The following is a 10,096-nucleotide window of genomic DNA, read 5'->3' as shown; positions in this document are numbered from 1 at the left end:
TTTCAACCAAAAATTACTTAAGAGAAATAATATGAACAGACAGCTATGAGTTGACTGCTTTAGTCACTCAATTGTTGCCGCCTGCATGGTCTTATAGAACAAGCATGGTGGCTGTTCTCTACGACGATTGCACCCGGAGGGGTGTCGCCGGACTCCTATAGCCACATTGGAATAGACGAATTTTGAGAAAATGGACAACCATCTGGCCCTTGGCCTCAGGTCTAGCTGTTAGACCGGCTGATAGCTGCTAAACGGTTTTGTGCTTAGCTTTAGGATCCGGCTATTAGCCTTATGTCACTATGGACTTTTGATTTCATATACTAAGTATCAAACTTAGTTTTTATCTGGCCATTGGCCTCAAGTTATTCACATATCAAATTTACTACTGAACTTTTCAACATTAGTATGGGTAAACCCAGACGGAAATAAAAAGACAATAAAGGAAACAAAAGCATTTCTCATTAATACTTCTTGTTACAAAAAACTTTACAATACTCAGAAGTAGTACTTTTTTAAGTTATCTACATTCCAAGTTCTAGGCAGGCGTCTACCGTCTGGGTTTCCAGGCGGTATGTGCCATCCCTAACTTCTTCATAAATCCGGTAGGGGCCTTCCCAATTAGGAGTTAGCTTTCCAAACTCATTGGCCCTACCAGTTGCCTCCATTTTCCGTAACACAAAATCGTCCACTTTCAAAGGGCGTTTGTGCACTCTTTTGATGTAGGCTCGCGTCATTCTCAGACGGTATATCTCATGTCGCAGGGCAGCATTGCCCATGCGTTCCGGGAGGGAGTCCAATGCCAGCCGCATGGCCTCCCAATTTGCCTCTTCATCATAGAGCATCACTCTGAGCGTAGGCTCATAGTGTTCAATGGGTAAAACGGCTTCAGCCCCGTATACCATGAGAAACGGGGTTTCTCCGGTTGACCCCTTAGCAGTTGTCCGGATGGCCCATAACACATGAATTAACTCTTCAGCCCATAGGCCACCGGCTCTTTCAATTTTCTTTTTGATTCCATCTGAGATGAGTTTGTTTAATGCCTCAACCTGACCATTTTCTTGAGGACGGCCGACTGAGGCAAAATAACTTGAGATGCCCTGATTCCCTAACCAAGTCTTGAGCTGAGGCGTTTCAAACTGAGGGCCATTATCAAACACCATAGACATAGGTACCCCAAACCGGGTGATAATATTCTTCCATATGAAAGAGATGAGATCCTTTGTCTTGATATTCTTAACTGCCTCCGCCTCCACCCATTTGGTGAAATAATCCACAGCCACCAAAATATAGCGCTTTCCGCCTGGAGCAGGCGTATATGGACCCAATATGTCCATTCCCCATTTAGCAAACGGGACTGGGCTGTAGATTGCCGTCAGATCAGTAGTCGGGCGATGTATTAGCTTGCCAAACCTCTTGCATTTGTCACATTTCTTCACAAATTCCTTGGCATCTGCCTCAAGGGTAGGCCAAAAATAATGCCGCCTGGCTCTGACGGCTAGGGACTTGCCGCCTATATGGGAGGCGCAAAATCCCGCATGTAGTTCTTCGAGTACCTCCTTCCCCTTTTCTGGGGTAACACATTTCAACAAGGGCTTGAGAAAACCAGCCTTGAAGAGTTCTCCGTTTCTCAACTCGAAGTTTGCTGCTCTCTTTTTCATGACGGCTGCTTCCTGAGGTGAATCAGGGAGCGTGCCGTCTGCAAGATACGCCCGGATGCCATCCATCCAAGTAGAACTTCGATCCAGAATTCCAATGGGCTCTTTATAAATACTTCGTTTTTCAAGAACTTCCCAAAAGACTGACCGAGGCGTATCATGGCAGGCGGATGATGCCAATTTTGATAGTGCATCCGCTGGGTGGTTATCTGACCGGGGCACTTGATTCAATCTGAACTCCTCAAGTGTCCCAGCCTCATCTTTGACAGCCTGAAGATATTTGATCACTGCCGGATGGGTCGCTTCATAAGTGCCCTCATACTGGCTAACAACCAACTGAGAATCAGAGTGGGCGTCAATCTTTGTTGCCCCTGCTGCCTTACACATGCGGATTCCGGCTAGCAAGGCTTCATACTCCGCCTCATTATTCGAGGCCTGAAACTTGAACCGTAGTGCATACTCATATCTATCTCCTTTTGGAGATTCACAAACTATGCCTGCACCACAACCGTTCTTTGTAGAGCTCCCGTCTACATACACCTTCCAAACCTGATCAACATTATCCGGGAGAACCGGACGAGTCATTTCAACAATGAAGTCGGCAAACGCTTGACCTTTCACTACTTTCCTTGGTTCGTAGGAGATTTCAAGACTTTGCATTTCAATAGCCCATTTCAGCATTCTGCCGGATGACTCCAGAGTGGACATTGGCCGCTTGAGGGGCTGGTCGGTGTAGATTACCACCAGATGTGCCATGAAGTATGATTTCAACTTTTTGAAAGCCATATATAGAGCAAGACCAAATTTTTCCACCATGGGGTACTTGAGTTCAGCGTTTTTTAACACATGGCTAATGAAATATACCGGGAGCTGTGTACCGTCTCGTTCAGCAAGGAGAACGGCACTGAGAGCATGGTCTGAGACGGCTAGGTACATATACAACTTTTCTCTTGGCAAAGGACTAACAAGCCTTGGCAAAGAGTGCAAGTGTTCTTTCAACTTCTGGAATGCCGCCTCAGCATCATCCCCTCATTCAAATCTAGTCTTCTTCCTGATTGCTTGGAAGAAGTAAAGGCATTTGTCACCTGACCGGCTGAGGAACCTCCCCAAGGCCGCCAGGCAACCGGTGAGTCTCTAAACTTCCTTGACAGTGCGGGGTGACTTCATGTCAATTACCGCCTGTATCTTCTTAGGGTTGGCCTCTATCCCCCTTTGATCAATCAGGAATTCGAGAAACTTCCCAGACTCAACACCAAAGACGCATTTCTTAGGATTTAACATAACCTTATCCCGCTTGAGTGTGGTGAAGGTTTCTCGGAGATCAGCAAGATGATCCGCCTGCTGCTTGGATTTGACTATCATGTCATCAATACACGCCTCTACATTCCTCCCAATTTGATTAATGAAGATTGTATTAATAATCCGTTGGAACGTAGCCGGCGCATTCTTCAAGCCAAACGGCATCACAGTATAGCAGAATAACCCCTGATCAGTGACGAAGGCCGTCTTTTCTTGATCTTTTTTCCACAGAGGTATCTGATGGAAGCCGGAATAGGCATCCATAAAACTCATCAAGGCATGATCGGCTGTTGAATCGACCAAACTATCAATTTTTGGAAGTGGATAACTACCCTTTGGGCATGCCTTGTTGAGATTTGTGTAATCTACACACATCCGCCAGGTACCATTCGGCTTCTTTACAAGCACAACGTTTGCCACCCAGTCGGGGAAATTACAAGGCCGAATGAACCTGGCATCCAACAGCTTTTTTACTTCGGCAGCTGCCGCCTGAATTCTTTCCTCACCGTGGTTTCTCTTCTTTTGCCGGATGGGCTTCATTTTTGGATCCAGGTATCTCTTCCACTTCAAAGGCAAACACATCTTTGAATTCTTTCAGCATGAGGTGCAAGTCTACACCCAGAACAGCATTAGCAACCGTCCCAACCTTAACAGTTCGCTCTGGACGGCTGTCGTCCAGAACAAGATCAATACTTTCACCAGCCGGTTGGGGACGGAGCTCCTCTGACCGTTCACCGGTCAGTGATTGCTATTTCTTTTCTTTCTTCACCACCACCAGCTCTGCAGCTTTTCTCTTTTTTTTTGGCTGCTGGTAGAGGTGAGGGAGCATCCCTGACATTGTCAAGGTCTATTGGTTCCTTCCCTTGGCCGTCTGCGGCCACAGTATCCTTCACGGCTGAGAGGTAACACTCCCTGGCCGTCTTCTGATCCCCGTTCAGGGAACCAACAGAACCATCATCCCTCTCATACTTAATGAGCATGAGAGAAGGTATGATTACAGCCTTGGCTTCGTTGAGGGTTGGCCTGCCAAGAATGATGTTGTAGGCGGTCTACTCCTCAACGACCAAGAATCTGACGACCATATGTCGTCCTTGGCCCTTCTCACCCAGCCGGATGGGTAGGTCAATTCTTCCGGCTGGATAGACCATCCCGCCCTCAAAACCAACCAAGGGGTGGGTAACCGGATGCATGCTGCTGGAGTTGTATTTCAGCTTCTGCAAGCACCGGAGACTGATGATGTCTGACGAGCTGCCGGTGTCAATAAGGATGCGCCCAACTAACTGGTTGGCGACCTTGCATTCAATGACAACTGGATCGTCATGCGGGCGGCGGACGCTGCCCTTGTCCTTCTCAGTAATGAGGACATCCGGAAAAGTGGAGCTGGCAGACGCCTGCTCCTCATCATCTTTATCCATCTTTCGAAGATGGCTTTTGGTGCCCCGGATGGTAGGGCCACCACAAGAAAATCCGCCTGCTATGGTGTAGACCGGATCCCTGTCGGTTTCCGAACTACTTGCAGGCTAGGAGGCAGCCTTAGAGGACTGACCCTTGTTCTTCTTTTTAGCCCCGGCTGGGGACTTAGAAATATAGGACTTCAAATGTCCTTTGTCAGCCAGACGGTCCAACGTCCGCTGTAAACTGAAGCAGTCGTTGGTGTCATGGCCAACCTCCTCATGGAATTGACAATATTTGCTCTTGTTCCGGGATTGGACGGAACTCTTCATTGGATTCGGCTTCTCAATGGACAGCCGGTCCTTTACCTCCATGAGGATGGAGTTACAATCCTTGTTAAACTCGTACTGGGGAACGTACGGTTTAAACTCTTTTTTCTTTTTCTGGGACGGCTGCTCAGAATCACTGACCGCCCAGACTTCTTTCCTTTTCTTGCTCTCTTCTTTTTTCTTCGCCGGCTGAGCAGACCGGCTCTCTTTTTGTTTGTCAGACTTCTTGGAGTCTGACTGGTTACCAGGCGTACAGAGGTCGGTTGCTTGTATATAGCTTTCCGCCTCTCTCAGAGCCGCCTATAACGTAAATGCCCCTTTTCTGACAAGGTCGAACTTAAAAGTCGACCCGTCTCTCAGACCCTTGAAAAAGTCTGTAAATGCTACCTCGTCAGATGATGTGTTCATTTTATATATATATTTATCCCCGTCCCTTGGTCGTAATTAGTAGTGTTTTTGGCTCAACCGAGCCACTTTTATTACTAATTTGTGTTTTCCAGTGCTTTGGTAGTCTTGCTTGAGTTTTGTAGGAATTTGCATACTTGGAGCATTTTCCCGGGTTTTTAGAGGAGCATCTACGAGTATTAGAGGACCGCGACCCAGTTCGATAGCCCAAGGCCGATTAGAGGAATCAAATCGGTGATTAAGGGCTCGGTTATGAAGATCCAAGTTCGGTGGGCCAAGAGATCCAAGTTTGGAGGCCCGAAGCTCCGCCCGGAGGCGCGCCCGGCCGGGCGGGCCAAAGGAAGCCTCGCCCGGTGCACGCGCCCGGCCGGGCGCGTGAAGCCGACTAAAGCCAAGAAGACGGGCCCGGTCAGGCGAGCCCTTGCCCGACCGGGCGCGTGAGGATTGAGGGGCGTTTTGCGTTCCGATCAACTTTGTTTCAGCGTTTAGTCTTTGCTTAGTATTAATTTGTTATTAGGAGGAAGTTTAGACCATCTCTGTTTTATTATTATTACTCGAGTTTTAGGTTTTCTCTCCCTTCTCTCTACTCAACTTTCTCTCTCTAAACTTTATACTTTGTTCCTTTCTCAACTCTTTATTGAGATTACTTTGGTAACGATTTCTTGTCTTTAAATCTCAGTTATTTATTTTATTCCTTCGATCATGTTTTATTATATGACTTTGATTAGTTTAGATTTAATTATGTGTGAGTAGTTCTTTTTCTAGGGTTTGTGGGGATCCATAAATAATATGAAGGGGTAATTTATTGTTGTTAATTATCAATGTTATATTAATTTCCTATTGATTGATTTAATGCTCTGTGACTAGATTAGGCCTGATCTTTTATGCATGAAATTGACAATACCGATTCAAGATTCGAGAGATGAGAATTGATGTTTAGGTCTAGTTTCAATAGGCAGGATAATTAATAAATGGTTAAGTCAAGATTCGAGAGATGAGATTTAATACCGGTAGATTATTTCTGTGATTATAATAAGTAGCGAGAGCCCTTTATAATCTGATAATTGATGCATTGATGATTGACTATCATGTTTTACCCTGGAGTATTATTTATTGGTGAACCTATGCCCTAGGTCTTTAATTCATTGATTCCTCTTGTTTTATTCTCCCTACTAATATTCTTCGTAGCATAGACTTTTATTCACAAAAATATTGGTTACTCTAATAATTTAGATTATAACAATTAATTAGGAGTAGAAAGACTTGTTTCCCTGTGGATTCGACCCTACTTCCCTATCTGCATAAGCTAGTGGACTTAGGTAATTCTTTTGACTAGGTGATATGACTTTAGCCTATCAAAATTTGGCGCCGTTGCCGGGGAAACGGTTATATTTTTATTTCTAATTGTTTTTGTAGTCTAGATTATTTTCCTTCGTCCCGGAGAACATAAGTTCTTTGGGACAGTTCTCATATTTGTTGTCTAGTTCTTTGTTTATGCCCAGGTGTTCCAGATCAGGCTACATACCATTTGATCCTGAGATCGAGCGCTCTTTTCATAGGCAAAAGAATTTATACAAGCAAATACTGGCGAGTTCTGGTGGTGAAAATCCTAGAGACCCTTCATCTGATTCTAGTGATCCAGACACTCCTTCAGAATCAGAATTTGAGATGGCAGAAATTCCTTCTAAAAAGCTCAGTGACTATTCCCAGCCATCTTTGGCACATTTCCCCCACCTTTCTCCTACACCAGATCTCGAGGGAGTTCAATTCGAGATCAAGCCCCAGTTCATCACGATGATAGAAAGGAAGCAATTTAGTGGAGCTAAGGGTGAAGATCCAAATCTACACATTGCTGACTACTGTCAATATTGTAATACTATAAGGCAAGCTGGGGTCACGCAAGACCAAATAAGGGAGATTCTCTTCCCTTTCTCTTTATGTGGAAAAGCTAAACTATGGTTTAATGGTTTAAATAGAACTGCACTCGGCATTACTAATTGGGAGACTCTTATTTTGAATTTTTATAACAAGTATTACCCTGCAGAGAAAACAGCTCTATTGAGAAGCGCAATTCAAAATTTCGCCCAAGAACCAGATGAGTCACTATATGAAGCTTGGGAGAGATTCAAAGATCTGCAGCGAGAGTGCCCTCATCATAACTTAGCACAGTGGCAGTTGATACAAGCTTTCTACAATGGGATCGGAAATTCTTCTAGAGCAATTTTGGATTCTGCAGCTAATGGGAGGTTTATGAACCTCAATGTTGATGACGCAGGTCAGGTTATTGAAGACATGGCGATCCATAATTCCCAATATGGGAATCCGAGAGGTTTTGCAAACAAGGGAAAACACCACGTCGATTCTGTATCCTTTTTGCAATCTCAATTAACCTCTATTTGTCATAAATTGGATAACCTTACTACTGCTAATTCCAAAATAGCTAATGTTTCTGCAATCGATAATAATGCTAATGATGCTTTCTGTGAAAACTGTGGAATTGTAGGTCATTGGGAACACGAGTGCAGGAGTTCTATGGAGCAGGTTAACGCTTTCCAGTCCATCAAGCAAAATAACCCATACTCCAACACCTACAACCCTGGGTATAGGAATCATCCTTACCTTTCCTATAGGAGCACTAATGTGCAAAATCCCACACCTCCACCTCCACAACAACAGGCACCACCACCTCAGCAGAAATATTACCATCCCAATGCTGGCCAGAAAAACCAACCGCAAACTCCTCCACCACCTTCTGACCCAGCTTTATCAGAAATTAGAGCGATGTTAACTAGTATGCAAAAGCATATGGAGAGTAGAGACTCACAAATTGACTCGATTCTAGCCCACAATAAAGTCATAGATACTCAAATTGCACAGTTAGCCGCTGCTCTTCAGGTTCGCCCACAAGGAGCCCTACCATCGCAACCAGTACAACCCACAGATCAGGCGTTTGCAATTACCCTCCGGAGTGGTTCACATTATGATGGGCCTCCTATGCCCAAAGAAGATGAACCTGTTTCAAAAGAAATTGCTAATCCTGATTCATTTATACCAAGGGTTATTGATCCTAACCCTGCAGGGCTAAAGGGTAGTACTAATATTTCTGATGTTACATTGCAGGGTAAAACTCCAGGGAAGGTTGTAACTCAAGATAGGAGTAATGATGTGCAACAACCAATTATCAAACTACCATTCCCAAATCGAAATTTGAAAACCAAGGTGGATAAGCAGTTTGGTAAGTTCCTTGATATGGTGAAGGATTTGCAGGTAACAGTTCCCTTTACAGAATTAATCACGCAAATACCGTCATATGCAAAATTCATGAAAGAAATTCTGACAAGGAAAAGGTCTATTAGTGAGGTAGAGACTGTCGCTTTTACTGCTGAATGCAGTGCCGTATTACAAAATAAATCTCCACCCAAACTAAAAGATCCCGGTAGTTTTTCTATCCCTTGTCATATTGGCAAGTTAATGATTGATAATGCATTGTGTGATTTGGGCGCTAGTGTTAGTGTCATGCCATTATCTGTGTGTTTAAAGCTAAAAATGGGTAAATTAAAGTCTACTAATATTACTCTGCAAATGGCTGATCGATCTTCTAAATACCCCATAGGCATTCTAAAGGACGTCCCTGTTAGAGTAGGTAAATTTTATATACCTGTGGATTTTGTTGTTCTTGATATGGCTGGGGATTTGCATACCCCGATTATTCTGGGTAGACCCTTCCTTAATACTACCGGAGCAATTATAGATGTGAAATGTGGTAAATTGACACTATCAGTAGGGGATGATAAAATTGTTTTTAATCTAAATAATACCCCTAAAAGCCCCATGCTAGAGGAGAAGTGTTATATAATTGATGTGGTTGGTAATTGTTCTAATAAGCCCCAAGCTTCTGTTAAAGATCCCTTGGAGGCGGTATCGTGTGTTGCATCTTCTACAGGTACAACTAATCAATGGAAAGAGGAAGTGGACGCAATAGAAAAAGCCTTATACTGTGAAGGTCTTGGTCTCGAAGATGAGAAGGTGGAAATGAGTACACAAGTTGCGGAAACTGAGCCTATAGTGAGAGTTCCACCAACGGTAAAAAAGGGTTCTCAATCGAACAGGAGTAAAGACCCACCAGTTCAAGCCAATGAGGATCCACCCAATAAGGTAAATTGGCGCCCTACAGGGCGTGTTAGGAAGCCGAGCCGTGGTCTAAAAATCGCTCAATCAGGTGGAGAACCACCCGACCAGGCGATAGGCCAAGAGGCTTAACTTCCCGACATGTAATAAGAGGGTCGTGCGGGACCTAGTTAAACCAGCGCTTTGCGGGAGGCAACCCGTATTTTACTTGCTTTCATTTTTGTTTTTTCCTTCCTTTTCTTATGAGAGGAGAGATGAGGGAATTTAATGAGTTTATGAGTTTTTGGTACAGTTCACAGGAAAAGAGTTAGTCAAATTTTGAAGAAGAAAACAGTCGTCAAATCTTGCTCTCGGGCCCGACCGGGCGAAGTGTCGCCCGACCGGGCGCGAGAGTTGACGTATACGGACTTAAAATTCGCCCTACCGGGCGGAATTACGCCCGACCGGGCGCGAGAAGAGGTCTCAAATTTGAAGACAAATCGCCCGACCGGGCGGAAATACGCCCGACCGGGCGCGAGAACTATGAGGTTGTCTACTACAGATCGCCCGACCGGGCGAAGTGGCGCCCGACCGGGCGCGAGCGAAGGTTGAATAAACACCCAGATCGCCCGACCGGGCACCAAGCCGCCCGGCCGGGCGCGCGCCCCCGTCCATCTTTCTTCCTCTTCTTCCCTCCTACCGTCTTTCTTTCTTCACTCTTCCTTTCTCTTTCCCTCCATTTTCTCTCTCTAAAATTTTAAATTCTCTCTAACTTCTCTCTAAGATTTCTCCTCCTTCTCTTACCCAAATCCAAAAATTTTTACATATCTTTACTCCTCTCTTCTTCCCCTACATTCCTACATAAAAATTTTACATATTTCACAAAATTAATTTTTCGACTACTACCTA

The 10,096-nt window shown here is 44.7% G+C and overlaps 1 non-coding gene across 1 annotated transcript; it reads right to left on the bottom strand.

The window, feature by feature from the left end:
* Positions 1-7,135: 7,135 nt before the first annotated feature.
* Positions 7,136-7,242, bottom strand: LOC145599912 (small nucleolar RNA R71). The gene has a single exon (XR_014104159.1). It is a non-coding gene; the product is annotated as a small nucleolar RNA R71 (small nucleolar RNA).
* Positions 7,243-10,096: the final 2,854 nt, after the last annotated feature.

This window comes from Chenopodium album, chromosome 20 (assembly GCF_948465745.1).
Source record: "Chenopodium album chromosome 20, dcCheAlbu1.1, whole genome shotgun sequence".
In the NCBI taxonomy this organism is placed as follows: domain Eukaryota; kingdom Viridiplantae; phylum Streptophyta; class Magnoliopsida; order Caryophyllales; family Amaranthaceae; genus Chenopodium; species Chenopodium album.
Note: the sequence above shows the minus strand (reverse complement) of the source record. Positions and strands in the feature narration are given on the sequence as shown.